The sequence below is a fragment of the Notechis scutatus genome, chromosome 12 (genome assembly GCF_049901735.1).
Source record: "Notechis scutatus isolate UNSWTSFEM ecotype Mainland chromosome 12, rNotScu1.2, whole genome shotgun sequence".
NCBI classification, from domain to species: Eukaryota; Metazoa; Chordata; class Lepidosauria; order Squamata; family Elapidae; genus Notechis; species Notechis scutatus.
Genome location: NC_142020.1, coordinates 1,560,326 through 1,582,781, shown reverse-complemented (window position 1 = coordinate 1,582,781; position 22,456 = coordinate 1,560,326). Strand labels below are relative to the sequence as shown.

The following is a 22,456-nucleotide window of genomic DNA, read 5'->3' as shown; positions in this document are numbered from 1 at the left end:
AGTTAATTAGGACTGGAAATAAACTGTCCTGCTTGCAACCCACAAATAATTGATATTTTTAAGTTCACTCAAGTTCAAGAGATAATAGCCTGCAAACCAAAACCAAATCTCTGATGTTTGTCTGAATGAATTGCTTTGAAATAGGAGCACACAGAAGAATAGTCCAAAGTCAGACCAAAATTCCAAGAGCTGGGTCAGGGTTGTCAATCAGTCCAAAAGTTAGAGGCTCACAGATTCTTACACAAATAGGGATATCATTCAAGATTCAGAGATCAGATAATGTTTCCACCAAAGGGAACATGAGTCAGAGCTACTTCTTAAATCAGGCTACAGCCAGCTGTGATCAGTGAAAAAAATACTCTCTTTCTTTGAGAGGCGCGGGGAAAAAGAAGTGGGGGGGGGGGGTTCCCAGCGCCCCGCCGCCTACCGCCGGGGGGGGTGCACAGCGTGGGTTTGTGAGAATAAATTCTTTCTTTAAACTAATAGAACAATGTTGTTCAGTCTCCAGTCTGCTTTCTAGGAGTCCTGACATCATCAAAATCAATCGACTGCTGCCACTGCTGCTCTCACAGAACAACCTTGTTCTTAGTTTTGTATCTCCTTAGGCTAACATTCCATGGTTCAACTGGAACCTCTTCCTCTTAGTCCAAGTTGTCCAACTCCTGGGAGATAACAGGAACACATCTAATATTTAAATGATACTAATAAAGGACAAAGTTAATAAAACCTAGTAACTGAAATAATATTAAAAATTACCAAATGTTATATAGATGTTGAGGAAGAGCCTTCTGATGTTTTTGTCAAATCAGGACTTATTTCATTTCCCATTCTTTACTGAGCCAGTCAGGCAGATAAAAAGTTGTCGTGGCGACACTTTCCCACTACAACACCTATTCCTGGGTATTGAAGAACACAAGGAAAATAAAGCATATTAACTTATACATTAATCACAGGCCATCACATAGCATAAAGACGAGCCTTGAGAGTTAACAAGGCTGATACTACATGGCACAAAGCTATTACAGAATCTAGTTGTTTTCTTTCGGATATTGTGAAGCCTCCTCCCAGAAGGTAACATGGAAAACAAGTCATGGAGTGGAAGTGTAGCATCCCAGACAATCCTGCGGACCCTGGTTGAGCACGGCTTATATGCCACGTCCTGGATAGAAGGAAGTGAGCTAATAATATTTTCTGCCTGTTCTGACCAAGGCTTCCTGAGAATTAAGCACACGCTTAGTTAAAACAACTCTTGTTTTATTTCAACGCTGGGAATCATGTTCATTCCCAGCCTGTAATGAGTCCCAAACAGTCTCTCGAGATAAGCACCCACCTTTCCTTTGAATTGCTGCCAACAACTAAAATGCCAAATTAACTATAAAAAACCAACCAAAGTACAAAGTCCACACCGAGCTTCAAGGATTAATCCGAACAGACCGAACGACTTTGCTTCCTGCAAAAGTTTCTCTACCTTTGCATTTCCTTTATCCCTTATGGGAGGGGCAATCACCTCCAAGCTTTACTCCCGAGTCGCCCCTTTGTCTCAGCTGCTTTTGCTTTCTAGCAGCTCTGTGCACACATGCACTGGGAACAGGCTCCCCTTGTTCCTCTGCCTCGCTGCTGCCGGACTCCAGAGGCTCCAGAGTCAGCACCTCACTCCCAGATGGTCCTGGCCCCATCCCTGCATCGGATGCAGGACCCTTGTCCAAGTCCTCTCTAGACTCAATAGTACTAATAAGGGATATTGCTATTTGTAACCAACCTTTCTTAGGTGTCTGAAAGGTGCTTTTTTGAAAGGCAACTGGACTACTTTTTCCTTGAAGACAAAGAAGATGTTTTGTTTCTCATTCAAGAAGCTTCATCAGCTCTGAATGGATGGTGGGGGGATAGGTTCTGACAGGATGGGAGGGATGGAATTACTGTATTTCTTTGCACTCTGTTAGCACTCTCTCTGGGAGCCCTTGAGGCCACTTGTGGCTTTATCTGTGCCCTCAGGGTCCCCTGAATCAGAGTGCATATGGTTGTGGGATCTTCTTGGAATTGCTGAAAGGACTGTGATGTAAACAGGAGATAAGTGATGTCTTATTCCTCCCCCTCTGTTGATGGAGGCCTGTTCAATTTTAATGCAGATGGAGACTCTTTTACCCCTCTTTCAAACCAATTATCCTCTCTATCCAAAATGTGGAGTTTGCTGTCTTGAAACGAGTGACTTTTGTCTTTCAAATGCTTTTGGATCACCAAATCTTGTCCTGATGTTTTTGTCCTGCTCAATTTGTGTTTGGGTGTTTTATCCTTGGGGGAGACAAGCTTCTGCCTTCGTGTATTTTGGGGTTTAAACTGTACGTGTATGTTGTATTGATTGAAAAACCTTCTGAGTTTTTCAAATATTCCTACAACATATGGAATGACAACATTGCTTCCTTTGTTCTTCTCTTTCTTGTCTGTAATGGAGGAACTCTTGCTATTATTACCTTTATTGTCAGAATACAATATGTGTACAGTGAGATTGGCTGAGCCTCCCTTCGTGCACACACCCCAACACAACTGACAGTGAGGAGAGAAGTCCCTAATCCAATCCCAATCTCATTACACTAAGTGACCTTGTTGCACAATGCGCCGGCCCCGCAAGTCTATCGTACTATGTTGACATGGGGTTATTTTCCGTTCAGGAGCCTGACAGCCACAGGTGGAAACTGTTCTTCAGCCTGTTGGTGAGGCTGGCTGTGCTTCTACATCTCCTTCCCGATGGCAAGAGAGTGAAGAAGGGCTGACCGGGGTATGAGTCGTCCCTGAGGATTTTCCTCGCTCTTCTAAGGCAGCGAGCCCTAGCGAGGTCATCTAGTGGTATCAAGGGACAGCCCACGATGTTTTGTGCTGTGCTCACCACCCTCTGTAATGTCTTTCTATCCGTGGCTGTCAAGCCAGCATACCACACCGTCATGCAATGTGGGAGGACGCTTTCTATGGTGGATCAGTCGTTGTTCCACTTTATTCTTTCGCAAGACCCTGAGAAAATGGAGTCTCTGTTGGGCCTTTCTGGCCACCTGGGTTGTGTAGGCTTTCCAGGTAAGATCTTCACTGAGGTAAGACTCCCAGGAATTTAAAGGAGGAAACTCTCTCCACATAGCCCCCCTCGATGTAAAGTGGGGTGGGTTCCTCTCTCTTCTTTCAGAAGTCTAAAATCATCTCCTTTGTTTGGATTTGCTGAAGGTCTACTTAGGATAGCCACATGTTCTGAGGGCTTCCTTGACGTATTTTAGTTCTTTTTCGTGTCTCTCTTTACTGCTCAGCAAACTTTCAGCCTAGTGGCATAGGGTTCTGATCACTCCCATTTTGTGCTCCAGTGGTTGGTGAGAACCCAAATGCAAATACTGTGTGTGTTAGTTTTCTGTAACTTGTTAAGGTATCTTGTTAAGGTATCTGTCTTCCTTAGAGTGCACTGCACAACCCAGGAAAGCCAGACTGTTTTTCTTACTATTTTCCCATGTGAACTTGATGTATTTGTCCACAGAGTTTATGTATTTGGTGAAGACTTCCACCTCCTGTTAATTAATCTGTTAATCTGTTATCCTGTGTTTTAATCTTGACCCAAGAATCATCCACATAACTATCCCAGTGAGTGGGTGGAATTCCTGTGAAGCAGTTTAGGGCTTTGGTTTCTACCTCTTCCAGGTAGAGATTGGCCACAATACGGGGCACAGGTGAACCCATGGCGCAGCTGTGTTTTTGTCTTGTAGAAATCTCCATTGTATTTTAAATACAACGAAGTCCTTGATCCACTCCCTGTTTGCAGCCTCCAAGGCCAAACGTCCACACACTGACTGGGTTTTCCTGCACCATACATGGAATACACCTAATATTTAAATAATAGCAGTAATAATCATTCAATAGCCTTATAATTTAGTTGAGGAAAAAAAGATTAAGAAAACAGGAAAACCAAATTAATTCAAATACATTGTTGTGCAAGGAAGGATGGCTGACATCCTTCTTGAGGGTAGTTATTATGGTATTCCATGATTCTGGGAGGATGTTATCAGCAGAGGTGGTTGCAGCCTCTAAGTCCTCTCCTCTTCAAGCACATTTTCATGTAGATTTATGGACAAAAAAGAATAAAACTTAATTGATGGATACATTAATAATAATAATACTTTATTTGCGGTCCTAGACCAAAACACAAGTGCAACATAAGAAGAACATGGGGAAATTAGTCATGAACAATTGGTCACCAAAAACTTGACTAAGGGGAATTACAGCGTTCTCCTCTGATGGTTAAGCTCTTAAAAAAATTTGGAAACCTGAGAAGTGATGTATGAGGAGCCATCCCCTAGACCAGGGGTCCCCAACCACGGTCCGCGGACCGCACGTCCGTGGAACAAGTCCTACCAGGCCGCTGGTTTGCTGGGCGCCGCCATCTTTTTTGATGAAAAAGTGCTTCCGGTGAGCTTTTCCGTGTGAAAGCTGACCGGAAGCACTTTCATCAAAAGATGGCGGCGCCCAGCATGATGCCGGCCGCGGTGCCCAGCTGATGCCGGTACCGGGCGCGGCATAAAAAGGTTGGGGATCACTGCCCTAGACCATATAAGAACAAATTACTAACACTGTGTCTAGAAGGGTCTGTTTCAAGGAGAGACAGTAACTTAGATCTGCCTGCCTTATACATAGGGCAATATAAAAGGACACGCTCCACAGTTTCAACCTCAGCTCTGTCACAGGGGCATAGCCGCTCGTTAATCGGGGGATGGATACATTATTTTCTTAACACTAATGATAAGCTATAGGTTTCCCATGATATAAGATCTCCTTGGGCAAGAGTTGGGCTAGAGCAGGGGTCTCCAACCTTGGTGACTTTAAGCCTGGTGGACTTCAACTCCCAGAATTCCCCAGCCAGCTTTGCTGGCTGGGGAATTCTGGGAGTTGAAGTCCACCAGGCTTAAAGTCACCAAGGTTGGAGACCCCTGGGCTAGAGGACCTCCAAGGTCCCTTCCAGCCTTATGATTCTTGGATTATATGGAATACAGTGGTGGGTCTTAAAGCAGTTCCACCAAGATTTCCCAGGCCTTTCAGTGCCAGAGGGTTTCCTCAGTCATGGTAATGCCACTCTCTTAGGAATGAGCAGGAGCAATTCTCCTGCACTGGTGCAGAAAAATGCAAAGGCCGGCCAGCATATAGAGCCCAAAGATGACCAAAGTGGCAATCCCTGGGTGCTCAAGAAAATGCTTTAGATTGGTACTGGGTGGCTACATGAATCCATGGGGTTCCATTTCTGAAAAAGAAAAATGGGTGGAGGAAGAAGAGAACATTTCTGGTTTTAATGGCTGGTGGTTCTCTTCCAGGGCCAACCATTGCAAGGTCAAACCCCCAAGCAGAAAATCAAACCTGAGAGAAGCAACCAAGTCCTGCTCATCTACAGAAATCTCTCTCTCTGTCTGTCTCTCTAAAAATATCTCCACTCTACCCCTCAACAAAGGCTTGATCTACTCAATCTTTTGTAGTCTCCATGGCCCCACCCAGAAGTTCATAAAAGGAAATGGGACCAACAGTAGAAACCGTGTATCCAAGTGACTTAATGGAGTCACAATAGCTCTCCCTTTATTCAACCTCTTGCTGCCTCCCTCTCTTAGGAATGAATGTTTATTTATTTTTGTTTATTTATTTATTTATTTATTTTCTCAATTGCTTACAAGATAATAGGTCTAAGTAAAAACATCGTTATGAATACATGGATACATATAAGAAAAATAAAAAAATAAAAGAAACAATAGGACAGGGACGGTAGGCATGTTGGTGCGCTTATGCACGCCCCCTGCAGACCTCTTAGGAAAGGGGTGAGGTCAATAGTAGACAGTCTAAGGTTAAAGTTTTTGGGGTTTGAGGAAGAAACCACAGAGTCAGGTAGAGGATTCCAGACATTGACCACTCTGTTGCTGAAGTCGTATTTCCTGCAATCAAGTTTGGTGCGATTAACCTTGAGTTTGTATCTATTGTTTGCTCTTGTGTTGTTATGGTTGAAGCTGAAGTATTCATTGACAAGTAGGACATTGCAATGTATGATTTTATATACTATACTTAGATTGGAACAATGGCGGCGTAGTTCTAGGTTTTCTAGGCCTAGAATTTCGAGTCTGGTGGCATAAGGTATTCTGCAACGAGTAGAGGAGTGGAGAACTCTTCTTGTGAAATATTTCTGGACTTTCTCAACTGTGTTAATATCAGATACGTAATGTGGGTTCCAGACTGATGATCTGAATTCGCGTATTGGTCTAGCAAATGTTTTGTATGCTCTAGTTATTAGTGTAATATTACCAGAGAAAAAGCTACGTAAGATTAGGTTAACAACTCTTAACGCCTTTTTGGCTATGTAGTTACAGTGGGCTCTAGCACTTAGGTCATTAGAGATGAGTACTCCAAGATCCTTGACAGAGTTTGGATCATCAACAAGGTCTTGACTATTCAGCCTGTACTTTATTTTCTGATTATTTTTTTTGCCAATAGAGCATTTATTTGTTGAGATTTGAAGTTGCCATTTGTTTGACCATTCTGATAAGTAGTCAAGGTCTTTTTGAAGGGTAGCAGTATTGTCTGTGGTGTTGAATAGCTTTACATCATCAGCGAAGAGAACGCAGTTGCTCTTAATATGATCACAGAGGTCATGTATTTAGAGTATAAAGAGAGTTGTTCCTAGAACACTGGGGGGACACCACTGTTGACAGGTACAGAATTTGATAGGACGCTCCCAATTTTGACCATTTATTAATAGTAACTATTTAGTGGCATGCAGCTAATGGGAATTCCATGGGATCTTTGTGATGCCACCAGTAACTAGCCATGCCAAGAAAACCACAGATCAAACTCATGCTCAGACATTGCAGGCTAAAAATAATATATTTTTGTGTTCTTGCCTTTGTCATGATGCAGAGACATGAGTATAAACCATAGGATTCCAAGAGTTATGTAACTGTCTTAGAAGTTACCATCCAAATCCTGGTTAAGTCCCATATGTACCTATGGACTCTGCCATCAAAATAATATTCTTTATTCATGGTAAAAACTTAATTGATCCAAAGCATGTCTCACAACTTCATCTGCTATTTTCAAAAGGAACTTCATGTATAAGACATGAGGTATAGCCTAAAATAAAAGTCCTTACATGTACTTAGTTTTTGTTCAGCTACAGAACTAAAATCTAAATCACAATTCCCATTTGGGGCATCCACATCATTTCACAAAGATTTCAAGGTAGGATCTGTACAGTCAAGCAACACAGATGTATTCAATAAGTACAGTACTATAATATGATTCTTTACACTTAATCTTATTCTGCACAAGGACTGCATGGAGCATTTGTAATTGTAAATGGCTCTTTATAAATGCCCTGGTTGGCAAAAGGATTGTGTGACTGTCATGACAATGAAAGGTGACAGGGAGCAAATGCTGGTGACTGAGGAAGAACATGTGTGTTTCAATCCACCTCCTCTGGATCCTGCTGCCTCAATGGTAGGACCCACAAAGAATTCAGGGGGAATAGAAAATTTCCTGATAACTTTCCCAAATAGGGGGGCAGGTCAAGATCCTGATCCCCTTCTCCCTTGCTGCCCCAAATTTACCTTGGGATGCCACTAACTTACTTAGTCAACATGTGACAAGTCCAGAATCTACAATGCTTTTTAAAACAGCTGGTCCTGCAATGCAACAACAACCTGTTCCAGATACTGATAACGAGCGGGGGATATGTTTCTTTTTCAATGTCTGATCTTCATAACTGGAAAAATAATGTTCCTATTTTTATACTGTTTGTATAACTCGTAACCCTCTTGGGCAAATGTACAGACCCTTAAAGGAGAATATTTGTAGCTCAGGTTTGAAATGAGAAGTCCTTGGTGCTCTCTGAGTTTGGTTGTCTTCTTGAAAGCATTTCATTACCCAACTAGGTAACATCATCAGTGCACAGGCCCTATTTGGCATCTTGATCATGCAGGAAGAATGCCAACTGGTTGTGGAGGAGAGACACCATGAGGTGCAAACCCTGGACAAGAGATGTCCTCTTCCTACATGGAATGGAATCCGGAATGGAATCCCCACATAGCTCTTGACATGGCTGAGAGCTTTCCTGACTCATCTGTTGGGGGCGTTTCAGAGGGGTGGGGTGCTTGAACAAAAGAACGTATCTCAGATTTATCATGTTCATCAACAGAAATATGAAAATCCCAGTGCTTTCTTTGAGCACATTCATGCAGCCTTTAAAACTTATTCTGACCTGGAAGATCCAGCCGTCTCATGGTTAATTTGATTTTATTTTTTTTTGAAACAAATTTTATTGATTTTAAAGACAAACAAACCATCGTTAACCTTTAAATACATAAAACCTCTCCATTATTAACTTTACAAGTCAAATAAAATATTATTTTATACAACATAATTCTGCTTTTCACCATTTCAATATAACCATATAGATATCTCTTAACAAATTTCTCATTATTTCTCTTTTCGTATTCAATTTCATTAATTATTATTAATTTTCTATATTTATCCAGTTTATAATCATCCTCTTCATTCCTCTCTGTCTTGTTTAACATTATTCTCATCCAACATTCCTCCGAGGTTTTATTAATTCTCAAAGAAAACATAGACACACAAAACACAAAAATATAAAACTTCTTTTAAGAAAGTAGTTTGGCCCCAGATTACCTCTCTTTGTATGGACTTCAATTAAATTCGTGCTCATCTTATATACCATTACCTATCTTATTTACCATTCTATATCTTCTATATAACTTCTCCCGCTTTTCACTCTTCTTATTTCTATTTTATTTGATTCATTTTAATTTAAATCATTATATTTATATTTTTTGTCCATTCTTTCCAAATTATCCATTTATCTCATTCCCTACAGCAAGTAAAAAAAAAATTTCTCCTGAAATCACTGATCAAGGTATGATGCCTTTCTATCCTCCCCCTAAAAATATTTAAAATAACACCTAATACCCAATCTGATTCTGCTTAGTACATTCAACCTACTAACCTCTAAAGAGAGAAAATAATAAGTCCATAATAATTAATATAATTAAATAATAAATCTAAATTTTAAATCTTATAACATTCCAATTGTCTATTTCAAAAAACAAGTGCTACAATAATGAGTTTATAATAAGATCAAAACAACAGTAAATTAAACTTTTTAATTAAACTCAATATTTTAAACATTCCTTTTAATCTTTTATTAAATTTTAAAATCTATCATTACTAAACATTTCAATATTTTAATCTTTTATTCTTATAACATTCTAGTTTTCTATTTCTAATACAAATACTACAATACCATCTTATGTACCTTGCAGAATCTTCTTTTTTAAAGAAATTATACATTACCCTTTATCCCTAAACAAAATTCCTTTTTTCCCATCTTGTTTTATACCTTTGTGGCTTTTCCCTCCCTTTTCCCTTCCTTTCTTATCCCACCTAACCTTTTTTCCTCCCCCTTTAGCTTCCCCTCTCTGTTGTATTCCTTTCTCCTTTTGCTCAGTAGCATTAACATTGAGTTGGTTTTGCATCTTATTTTTTCCTTTCTTAAGTATTTTTTAAGTCTTAAGTCCTTCATTTTCCTTCCTTTCTTTCTCCTTTCTCTCTTAACTAAATTTTTAGATTCATTGAAGATGGCGTCTTCTTCTTCTTCTTCTCCTTCCATTTCCTCCATCTGTTGTTGTATTTGATAATTAACAAGCGCCATTTCTAAAAAAGAGGAAGGCTTCTTTCACAGCGTCCTTTCTTTCTTCATATTCTCTAAGTTCATCAACAGATAAAGCCATTCTTTATTCTTCTTCTTAAAACAGCCAAAATGTTTCAAAAGTTAGAGCAATTCCCCAAAGTTCCAGAGAGAGTCAATCAGTCCAAACAATACACAAAGTTCTCACTTTCTCTTCCTGGGGAGGTATCAAAGGGAAAGGAAAAAACCTCCAATCTATACTTTAAAGCCTTATTGCAATTAATTTCTGGTCTCAAGATCTTCAAGGCATCTCCTCCAACAAAATCTTTATATATATAATTTGTCCTCTTCCTTCCCACTTATAACAAGAAGCCAAGTTTTTACCTTTTATAAAAAAAAACAACAGGTTTCTCAATGGCCATTTGTTGATTCCATAAGGAAGGAGAGTGAACTTTCCCTTTCAGCACTCAATTTTGCCGCTTGTAATCCTCCTCTGGAAACAAAGTGTTGTTCAGAAAACCATAGTTCTCAGGATTAAACGCCTCTTAAAATCCTGGGTCAGCCAAAGAAACTTTCTCTTGACAACTTTCTCCTCTCTTCCTCCTGCTCAGTCTTACCCAGCTGCCGGCTTCTTTGAGGCGGCCATTACAGACCACCGCTCGACCGTCTTGGGAAAAGGGTTTTGCCAGCTGGGAAGGGGTCTGCAACACCCCAAACCCCTCACCAGCTCCCCCTTATCTTCGGCTGCCTCTTCGTGGCAGCCTTAGCCTCCAGATCCGTGGATCGGAGGCACCAAAGCGGCTAGCGCGGCAGGGATCGCGCAGGATCGCAAATTCCTGCTGCTAGCGAAGCCGACAAACCGGAAGTCCGTTAATTTGATTTTTTATTGGTCAAAGCTGTGATGATATTAAAAGGAAACTGCAAAAAGCTGATGGAGCGGCTGCAATGCCAACATCTAGTTAATATAGTTAATAGATAGTTAATATAAGGTCTATGACGTCTTTGTTAACAGAGACAAAGTGTCAGAAAAGACAGATGAACACAGGTGGAGACAGAGTGCCATGTTTCTTACTGATGCATTAAGACAGTAGGGGGCGGTAGTGGGTCTCGCGCAAGAGGTGGGCGAGGAGGGCTTAACGTTAGAGAAAGGTGGGTGGGGTTCATGCCACTGGCCAGCATAAGAATCGATGTATTTGCAAAAAGAAGGGACACTGGAAGAAGGAGCGCCCAGAGAGAGTGGAGGGGAAGGAGATGGGCACGACAAAGACTGAGGGGACTTGGAGCTGTAAGAGGTGCTGCCTCTACCATTCACCAAGTCCCTGGTGGATATGAATTGGGGAGACTCAGTGTAACCTTTTTAATAGACGCAAGTGCTAAACCTCTGACTGGGGCCGCTATCGTAACTCCCCCCAAAATCCCTCAGCTCCAACCAATGGAATGCAAATTAGAAAGGAAAAGAGTCGCACCCTAGTTTCTATACATGCCAGGGTGCCCCATTCCTTTGTTGGGAAGGCTCATCCCAAGCAAATTGCAAGCTACGGTAGCATTTGAAGGAAATGAAGTCATGTTGAAAATTCCCAAACATGAGGCATGGAGAACCATGTTGCCTCTTTTTGAACAACCATTGACTCCCACGGACACCCAAATAATGGCAGAAATCATGGATGCAGTGGCCACTGGGATGTCAGGCAGGGTGAAGAATGTCCAGCCAGCTTCAATCACCCTGAAAGATAGAACTATACCACCCTCCATCCTGTAAACCTGAGGTGGTGGTTGCAACTCTTCATCCAGAAGTTTTCACAATATAAAAGAAGGTCAGTTCCCTTTTAATACAACAATTTAACCTGTCAAGATGGTTCCTTCAGATTTATGCAGGATCTCAGGGAGTTTAACAAGGGTACCATCACCCAAAACCCCAACCCTAATACCTTCCTTGCAATGTGGTCCTCTCAAGACAAGTATTTGTAAAGTACTTGATCTTTTTTTGCATCCTGGTAGCTGAAAGTTGTCAGAAGAGTTTTGCCTTTGAATTGGAAGAGCTGATACAAGGACCAAAATGTAAATGTATTGGATGGTGCTGCTCCACAGCTTTCACAATAGCCCTACTAGTTTTGGAACTGCATTAAAAAGTGATATGGGAAATGGTGCACCCCAATGGTGCCTGCAGTCCTTCAAAATGTGGATGGCATTGGGGAGCCCGCTGAAGATAACTGAAAGAGGCCCCCATTGGCTTGCTGAGTTATCTAGCTCCGTGTAGCTATAAGGGGTCCCAAGAAATGGCTCAGTTGTTCCAACTTTCTGTAAAATACTTGGGTTTTATGTTTCACAGAATCAAAGGCAGCTACTCAGGGAGAGAACAGAGGCAATCAGCCATGTGGCTGAACCCAGGACCTTCAAACAGCTTTGGGGATTTGGGGGAATGTCTGGGTTCTGCATTTGGATCCCAGATTATGGCCTCATTGTGAAACCGCTTTATGAAGCCACAAAGGAAGGACGCTATGAGCAGTTTATCCTGGAGTAAAGAATGCCATCAAACCTTTACCAGAATTGAGAAATGAATGTCAACCACTCCTGCATTGAGACTCACCGATTTTACTAAGCTCTTCTGCTTGTTTGTGCATGAGTAGTTGGAAGTTGCAGTTGGAATTCTGACCCCAAAACCTGAGTCTCAGGATGGAAAGTAGCTTACTCCTCTAAGCAAATAGATCTGGTGGCATTAGGATGGCCGGCCAGCCTATGGGCTGCAGTTGCTACTGGTTTCCTTGACTTTGGGATGAATGACGAAGGTCCAAGGTCCACATGTAGTGGTGGAGCTTTTGGAAGTGGAGCCCACTGATTGACTGGAAATAGGTTGGCTCCCCCTTTGGAGAATCCAAACGGAGAATCCATTTGATAGAGAGTGCAAAGTTAAACCCTGCCACTCCTTTACCCCAAGTGGAACAGGAAGTAACACATGGCTGCATGTAAATAATTGATCAAGTTTACTCCAGCAAACCTGACCTGAAAGATCAAGCCATTGATAAACCCAATGAGGAGTTTTATATAGATGGTAGCAGTTTTGTGTGAAATGGGTGGAGGCTGATTGAAAAGAAAGTTGGTTTATTGATGAACAGAACCACCCACAGCATGTGATTCTGAGACAGCTGACAAAACGGAGCTGGGAGTAGGGTGGGTTTTATACCTTCTTTGGGCTTTGTATTTGAGCTTCCTGTTCCTATGCAAGAACATGTCCTTTAATATTCTAATGGCTGTTGTCAGATTCCTATGGGGTCATGGCTGGCTCTATAGGTAGAAGGGGAAATGTAAATCTTAGGTGTTTTCTGAGTTAATCTTGTCAACCTAATTGCTTATCTGGAGTTTCTGTTTGTCCCAGTCTTTCTGAATGGATTACCAAATCTGCATTTCTAAAAGTTGGCTTCCTCAGCTTCTGCTTGGGACAGGGAGACTGGTGCTGGTTTCTGCCTCCCTTAAGATTTTTTTCCCATTTCTCCTTTAGGGGAAATATTCTATTCTGCCTTTTTAATATTCCCCCAAATATTTCATTCTCTATGGGGGTGGGTGGGTGCTGACTTTCTGCAAGGTGGAGGAAGAGCTGGATATGTAGTAGTCACCTTGTGGGATATTAAAGAGGTCCACCTTCTTCCCCTTAATACTTCCACTCAAAAGTACAAGCTGATTGCCCTCATGAAAGCCTAACATTTGGCTCAGGATAAGAAAACCAGCACTTGTACAGACAGCAAGTAAGCTTTTAGAGTTTTGCAGGCACATGGAGCTCTGTGGAAAGAAAGAGGACTGCTAACTGTGAAGGGTGCAAGGATCAAACATCAGAAGAAACTTTAGCCTTGGTAAAAGCAGTTGAGGTGCTTCTGCTGAAGTAGCTGTAATACATGTTAGGGCCCATTCCAGGGAAGGCACACAACTAGCCAAAGGAAACAGGAGAGCAGATGGGACAGCCACGGCTGTTGCACGCCAGGCTTTGGAGAGAAACAGCTGCCTTTAATGCCCTCCTTTGAACTTCCTGATAGACCAGTTTACACTCAGCTGAAGAAGCCTGAGCAAAGTTGAGGAGAGCTACATTGACATCTGGTGGCTGATAAGGCTTACTTCATTCTACATTTCTCCCAGGAACTGTAGTTAGAAATGTGATTAAATATTTCCACGTTATGACTCACATGGAAGAGAAATTCTTGGGTGTTTACACAGTGTGGTTGTTTGTATGCCCAGGAGTATATATGGTATGGACGCTGCAGGGGTAGCATGAGGATGTGTGAGGTGCCGACCCCAAAGGGGGCAAATAAACCCTGTGTGGAATTCAGATATGGGGAGCAGCCCCAGGGCATTTTTTAAAAAATTGATTTTCTATTAAATACATTTCTTAGTGCTCAATAAACATTGTGTTGTCTGGGTATTTAATTTGCTTAACAATACAAATTTATATTCTTAATCTCCACTCCTTTTTTCCAACCATTTGGTAAAATAGATTCCATGTTTGATAGTATTCTACATCTTCTTTCTGTTTAATTTTCAATGTCAATCTATCCATTTCTGCACAATCTAGTATCTTCTTGACTATCTCTTCAACTCACAGTATATCTTCATTTTTCCATTGTGCGAATATAATCCTTGCTGCTGTTAAGACATGTAATACTAAGTACATACTTTTCTTATCATTTTTTTTCTGGTAGTATACCTAATAAAAACAATTCAGGTTTAAAATCTTCATGCTTCCCTATCATCTTTTTTAGCCACCTATGTATCTTTGCCCAAAATTGTTTTGCTTTTGCACAGGTCCACCACATATGATAAAATGTGCCCATTTTTAAATTACATTTCCAATATTTGCTAGACATATTTTTAAATGTTTTAACTAACCTAGCCGGTGGTAAATGCCATTTATAAAACATTTTATACACATTTTCTTTATAAGAGGTTGCCATTGTTAATTTATAGTTTCTTTCCCATAGGTTTTGCCATTTCTCTAATGCGGCTTTGCTCCGCATTTGGAAGGCTGCCCACTGGGTGGTCGAATGCATCAAGAAAGACACCAACGCAGGTTTTATCTTGGATGAGCTGCCCCGATCACAAGTTCGGGAAGTTCTTTTATTAAAAACACATAGTGCTCCGTCATAAGTGGTGAATTCTATCCAATCATTATGTTACATGAGCAGAAATATTAGTGGACACATAGTTACATCCAATTACAGTGCATGGTCAGTGTGAAAGGTGATTGATGTCTGTTCCTGGTACGCTTTCAGCCTACGTGAGGCCTTAAGGCCTTGAGGCCTGGTATGTACCGAAACTATACAAGCTAATTTATTACTGCACTCTAATTCTATGTTTTAGCCAAAAAAAAAATCCCATTGTACCATTGTATCTTTTATTTGTTCATTATCCATTTTCAAATTCAGTAAGAAGTTATATACCTTCCTAATTAATTTTTCATCAGTTCAGTAGTATTTGGTCAAAAGGTATTTGTCCTTTATGAAAGCCTTATTTTTTAAAGTCTAAGTCATACCTAGATTGTATTTATAATTGCACCGGGGCATTTTTGAGAAGTTGATGTCACTGAGCTACTGAGAAACACGGGACTCTGTTTACTGAAACCTTTTTCTAACTGGATTGAGGCCTTCCCCAACTAATAATGCTAGGGAAATAGGACAGGCTTTATGGGGAAAAAAATTATACATAGGTTGGAATGCCTTGTGGGCGGTGTAATCCTCCTCAGACTGTGGTCTGATTCTCCCTCGAGCCGCTCGGAGCATCCAGACTGTGGGATGTGCTTCTGAGTCCTCTTCTTTCAGGCTGAGCTTTAGACGAGGAAACGCTCCGCCCCTCCCACGTGGCATCGCGCAGCGTCTCCCCAGTCTTTTGCTCAGCCTCGAAGAATCAGGCTGCGTTTCAAAGAGCTCCTTGGCTGTTTTCACTGAATCCTCCATTTCTCCGTCCCAATAAGGTTTGCCTTCCTTCCTCCTCCTGCGCAAAGGGTCCGGACTCAAGGAAAATTTTTTCCTGTCCTCGGGGCGAAGTTGCGGGCTCACAGCGCTTTTAGCGCGACGCGCCCCCCCCTTATCAGATCTCGTCGCTGCCTTCGCGTTGCCCGTGGCACGCGCTCCTTCGCTGGATTCCCCCCACCCTAAACGCCGACCGGGAGGGCTATCGCCCCTAGGGCTCTAGGCGCGCCGAGCTGACCGGCCAAGCCCTCCTTTCCTTTCCGTCCCGAAGGTGTCCCGGCAGTTCAGCTCGCGGCCGCCATTTTGGCTCCGCCTCGTGGTCGGGCGCCAAAAAAATTTTTTCTCTAATATTCAGCTGCGGTGAATTGGAACTCCAGGCCTAGGGTTAAAGCCTAGCTGCCCATTTTGAACTGCCTGGCTAGTCTTGGTTAGTGCTTGTTGGCCTCCCGCAGCCCTTTCGGGGCGAAGTTGCAGCCCCCCCCCTCCGGTTTTTCTTCTATTGTCTGGAGGCTGGCTGCCAGAGGCCTCCTCTTCAACTCTAGGCCTCAGGCGTTATTCGACTGATTCGGCCGGTACTGAGAGATATACATTCAAAAAAATAATAATAACTATAATAGAATATATATTTGATTCAAATACAAAAGGAATAATAACAAAAAAAGAAATAATTTTTGGTACAGAAATTTTTTCTCTTAGATATTAAATATATCGGAGTACCTGGATATTCAGCTGATATAAAGAAAATAAAAATAACTTAAAAAAGGACAAAAACAGGATTACATATCTAAATATATATATTTTTCTGTTATCTCTGTACAAGTAAAATTCCAAAAGGGGAGCGGGCCAGCCTCATCCTCACCCGGCCTTATCCAGGCCTGATCTGGGCGAGCCAACCGCCCTTATTAATATCTATTATTCAATATGGCAGACGACAATTCCTCTAAACGTCCTTCATTGAAGGCTAAGGCAAAGTCCCACTACTTGCGCAGGCAGGACAAGGAACCTAAGGGCTCTAGAAAGGACAAGGAACCTTCCAAGGCCTCTCAACGTGACGCCTTAAGGCGCCACAAGGCGTTAGAAAAAGAGTTCGACAGGCGTTCAAGGGAGTCCCGCTCGGAGCCGTCTCTACCTCCTCCTCCACCCCCTACCTCTATTCAACCTCCCCCCAGGCCTTTCTTCCCTACCTAGGCGCAGTTCGCCCAGGGTCTGCCGACCCCCGGTCCTACGATTAGTCTGACACCTGAAGCCACCTTTACACCCACGGCTGCTGGTCTGCGCCAGGATGAACCTTCTACATCTGAGGTTCCACCTCACATCAGGGCTTGGATGGAATCAGCCATCCGCCAGAGTGTTATAGAGGAACTACAGCACATGTCCAGATCAGGCTTCTCTCCTCGAGTCTCCGAGCACGACTCCTTGTCTATCAGATCCCTTCCACAACCGGTCCCCCGGTTGATCAGGTACTCTCTCAGAGGGACAGCCCTCCTCCGGTTGGGGCCCAGGTTGAGGAGGAAGGGGACTTTGGGGACTTCGGGGAGGAGGATGAGGGTTCCCAGATGGGATCCTCCCGCTACAGTGAACCTCCCTAGAGACTGACATCATGGAGGGGAGATGTCCGAGGACGAGGGCACTTCTCCTGACCAACCCACCTTTGGGGGCTCTTCAAACCGCACATGTTCAAGTCCCTCCTCCTTAAGGCCAAGAATGTCTCGGGCCTTCTTTCCCAGGCCCCTGCTGACCTCCCCCATCCCAGAGGGCCCAGAAGACTCCATTTTCACCCAACCAGTGGTTGAAGCGGAGGTCATCCCATCCCCACCATATTCGTGGATCTGGTAGCAAAGCAACTATCCTCTACAGGGACCCCTCCCACACCCTCTAGCCAAGACAAGAGATTCTTTAATCTCGATTCGGCACTGTCCAGCCTCCTGAACATTCCAGAGGTCGATGACCCCATTGTGGGTCTAGCTTCCTCCTCCACACCTAGTGAGGCCCTAGAGGCCTTGAAACCTGAGGACAAGCGGGTGGAGCTGGCCTACGCAGGGCACACCTATCCGACGCCTGGGCCATTAAGTCAGCTACCGCCGCCTCTTTTTCACTAGGTCCTCTATCCGCTGGCTACGCCAGCTCAGGGAACACGTCCCGCTTCCAACCTGAGGGCGCACCAGGACATTGCGAAGCTAGTGGCTGCAGCCGAGTTCTCGGCTGACGCCACTTACCAGTCGGTGAAATTCTCTTCCAGGGCCATCACGTCCCACGTCACGGCTCGTCGCCTGCTATGGCTCAAACACTGGCAGGCGGACGTAAAGAATAAGGTCAAGCTGGCCACTGCCCCTATTTCAGGAGACAAACTGTTTGGCCCGGCCCTCGAACCCCTGCTGGTCGAGGGTCGCAGTAAGAGGAAGTACTTGCCTTCCCTTTTTCGAAGATCGGAGACCAGGGGCTCCCAGCCCTTCCGGAGGAGCTTTCCCGCCCTTTCTACCAACCCCCTTCCCGCCCAGATTCCCCGACCCCTTCCTTCCGATCCCAGGATCGCACGGACTCGGGCGACAGAACTAGGCGCGGGGTGGTTATAAGAGACCCTTTCGGGGACCGGGAGGAAGGCCCTACCGCAGAAGGTAGAGCCTCTTCCTCCCCCCCATTGGTGGCCGCCTCAGCCACTTCGCCGCCCAATGGGATAAATCCACTTCCGATGCATGGGTTAGGGACACAATAAGGTTTGGTCTCGCCCTCGAGTTCAAATCCACTCCCCTGATCGTTTTTCCCATCCCCCTCCTCAGGGGATCCCACCAAACGTGCTCTAATGGATGCAGCCATCCATCACCTGCTTGATATCCAGGCCATTCAACCTGTCCCTCCGGCTCAGAGAGGAAAGGGATTTTACTCCCATCTCTTTGTGGTGCCCAAACATTCTGGGGGCTGGAGAGCCATCCTAGACCTGAAACGGCTCAACCGTCACCTTATCCAGTGCAAATTCAAAATGCACACCTTGCAATCCATTCTCCTAGGCACCAGGCGGGGAGACTGGCTGTCCTCCATAGATCTCTCTGAGGCATACCTCCATATTCCAATCAGGCCCTCTCATCACAAATTCCTTAGGTTCTGTTACAATGGCCTTCACTATCAATACGTGGCCCTACCCTTTGGGCTGGCCTCGGCCCCCAGGTCCTTCACCAAGGTCCTGGCGGCCCTGGCGGCCCACCTCAGGAGCATTCCCGTCCGCCTCCACTGCTACTTGGACGATATCCTTATTCTATCCCCGTCCAAGTCCCAGGCAGTCAGGGATACCAGGGTCACCCTCTCAGCCCTACAGGCACACGGGTTTCTAGTCAATTGGCAAAAGAGCCAACTTACCCCTTCCACCCGAATCAACCACTTGGGTGCCATAATTGATTCGGTCTCAGAGAGAGTTTTCCTCTCCCCAGAGAGGTTCCTTAGCATTCAAACCCTGGTCAAACAGATTAGACGTTCTAGGAGGGTGGCCTTGCTTGACCTCTCTAGATTGTTGGGCAAAATGGTGTCATGCATCTCTATTATTCCCTGGGCCCGCTTACACAGCAGGTCCCTCCAGTGGTTCCCGCTCCCGTTCCAAAGATCCGGAAGAAGCAACTCGAAGGTCAGAGTCAAGGTCCCTCCAAAGGTCCTCATGTCTCTCCTCTGGTGGACCAATCCCGCCATCAACAGAGGCCACCTCTTCGCGGAGCCTCAAAGACTCACCGTCACTACGGATGCAAGTCTATCCAGTTGGGGCGCTCATCTCAACTCACTCTGGGCACAAGGCAAATGGTCGCCGACCGAACAAAGATGCAGCATCAACTGGCTAGAGCTCCATGCCGTCCATCTGGCTCTGCGCAGCTTCCCCCAGATCCGCAGTCGTCACGTTCTCGTTCTCACAGACAACGTCACGGCCAAGGCCCATATCAACAGGCAAGGGGGCACCCAGTCCATTCAGCTGATGAAGGAAGCCGAGCGCCTTTGCCGCTGGGCAGAGGCCAACCTCCTATCACTAAAAGTCGAACACATCTCCGGAATAGACAACACCCAGGCGGACTGGCTGAGCAGGGCCACGGTGGACCAAGCAGAATGGCGACTCCATCCATCCCTATTCGAGGAAGCGTCCAGGATATTCGGCCTACCGCTGGTGGATCTATTCGCTTCCCCATCCAACACACAACTTCCACGGTTTTTCTCCCGGTATCCGTCTCACGGGTCGGGAGAACCACAATGCTCTGCGCTGCCCATGGCCCCCAGGGCTCCTATATGCCTTCCCTCCGCTCCCGCTAGTGCCCAGAGTCATTCAGAAACTCATTCAGGAGAGGGCAGACCTTCTCCTGGTGGCTCCCTATTGGCCCAGGCGACCGTGGTTTGCGGACCTCCGCAACTTATCGGTAGCGCCCCCATGGCGGATCCCCCCGGACAGGGTCTCCCTCTCTCAGGGGCCCCTTCTACATCCGGAGCCTCAATGGCTCCAGTTAGCCGTCTGGAAGTTGAGCGGATCCGTCTGACCAGCGAGAACCTCTCAAGCCAAGTCATCGACACTATTTTGGCCGCCAGGCGACCCTCCACTACACGAATTTATGATGCCACTTGGAAGGGGTTCTGCAAGTGGTGTAGTGGGTCCCAGGTTGACCCTCTCTCCCTCCGTGGCTCAGATCCTGGAATTTCTTCAGGAAGGCCTTCGCAAGGGGCTTGCACCTAACACCCTGAGACGGCAAGTCTCTGCCCTCTCTACAGTGGTCTCCTGTGATAACTACGGCTCCCTTTCCCATCACCCCCGGGTTAGATCCTTCCTTAGGGGTGCCACCAACCTGTGCCCTCCCACTGTTCACAGGTTTCCCACATGGGACCTCAACAAGGTCCTAGTTTCTCTTACACGTCCTCCGTTTGAGCCTTTGAGGGATTCATCTCTTCAGTTCCTCACCTTTAAGGTAGTTTTTCTAGTAGCCATCACTTCTGCTCGTCCGAGTGTCGGAATTAGCAGCTCTGTCAGTCAGGAGCGATCTATGCGTGTTCCATGCAGACCGGGTCGTCCTGACCCCACTTTCCTACCCAAGGTTAACTCGCCCTTCCATAGATCTCAGGAACTGGTTCTACCAAATTTTTGCCCTAGACCCTCCGGGAACAGGGAGGTTCTCTGGCACACCCTAGACGTTAGAAGGGCCTTGCGTATATATATTAAGCGCACTCAATCCTTACGAAGGTCGGAATCTCTTTTCCTATCCTTTCAACCCAAGACGCTAGGGCTCAAGGTTTCTCCTTCCACTATCAGCCGCTGGATCAGGGCGACCATTGCCAGGTGTTACCTTTCCCATTCTCTGCCTGCACCTGGTGGAATAACTGCCCATTCCACCAGGAGTGCAGCCACTTCGGCGGCCTGGGCCACACAAGCCCCCATCGCTGACATTTGTAGGGCAGCCACCTGGGCCTCTCCGTCCCCGTTTATCAGGCATTACAAGATAGATACGTATGCCTCAGCGGAGGCCTCCTTTGGCCGGCGGGTCTTACAGAGGGTTGTCAGTGATCCGGAGGGGCCTTCGGGCCAGACGGAGTCCCACCCATAGGACAGCCAAGCTTTGGTATGTCCCACAGTCTGGATGCTCCAGCGGCTCGAGGGAGAATGGGGCGTTGGTTCTTACCTGATCGCCCCTTCTAGGCGAGCCGCGAGGAGCATCCAGCCCCACCCTAGTATCTCCGTCTGGTGGGGACTCTTGTTTCAGCCAAGGAGCCAATAGTAGATTAGAAAGGATCAATAACTTCTCTTCTCGTTATCGCAAAAAACTGGGGAGACGCTGCGCGATGCCACGTGGGAGGGGCGGAGCGTTTCCTCGTCTAAAGCTCAGCCTGAAAGAAGAGGACTCAGAAGCACATCCCACAGTCTGGATGCTCCTCGCGGCTCGCCTAGAAGGGGCGTATCAGGTAAGAACCAACGCCCCATTTTCATTTCCAAAATTGTTCGAGATGTAGCGAGCCTCCAATTTGAACATCACCTGGAAGTTGCATTCTCCTTATCGCCCCCAAGTCAGCCCATTTCAAATGTTATATGGTTGGCCTTATTCTTATACCTTTCAATTCTTGTGTGGCACTACCCCCAAAAGGGCCACAAGAGTCCAACTCCCTCTGTCCCTTTCTCCCAAATAACTTGGGGTCTTTTGGTTCACAGTCACTGATCTAGCATCTCGGGATCTCTTATTCTGATCGTTCACCCAGTCGCCTCTACTCGCCAGGCTCAGTTCACCTCCGCAGTCCTCCTGGTGTGTCTGGCTCTGGTCACTGGCTGGCTCTCTCACGGCTCCCTCGCTGGGTTAGCTTCACTCTTTCCCTTCCTCTCTCTCCTTGGATCGGCTTTGCACTCTCACTCTCTCTCTCACTCTCTCACTCTCCTGGCCCCTGCTGGCCCCTACTGCCTCCCATGCAGCCCCACTAAGCAGGGACCAGGTGGGGTGGTGACAGGGTATGCTGGAAAATGCTTACCTTTCTCTCCCTTTTCTCCTCACTTCCTCCTCCTCCTCCTCCTCCTCCTCCTCCTCCATTTGCTTCTCCCCATCTCCACTGTCTCTTTCCCCTCACACTGCTCCTCCCTTTCTTCGCTCTATCTCGCTCTGTCTCCATCTCTCCTTCTTCCTTTCTTGATTCTCCTCCTAACCATACTTTGTCATCCCCGTCCTCCTGGGCTGCCCCTTCCCCCCTAATTTCCAGTCGGTCTCTGTGGGGTGCCATGCACTCGATTGGGACCCCAGGTCAGCCATGCCACTCAGCAGGAGCTCTGGGACTCACTCCATTGCCCAGTTGACCATGTGATCGGGACAACTGT

General features: G+C 45.4%; 1 protein-coding gene across 1 annotated transcript in view; it reads right to left on the bottom strand.

The window, feature by feature from the left end:
- Nucleotides 1–22,164, bottom strand: part of TEX47 (testis expressed 47) — a 33,837-nt gene extending 11,673 nt beyond the window's left edge. The window contains exon 1 of the mRNA XM_087973100.1: nucleotides 22,117–22,164. The gene's annotated coding sequence lies outside the window, so the exon portion shown is untranslated. The remainder of the gene's footprint in view (nucleotides 1–22,116) is intronic.
- Nucleotides 22,165–22,456: the final 292 nt, after the last annotated feature.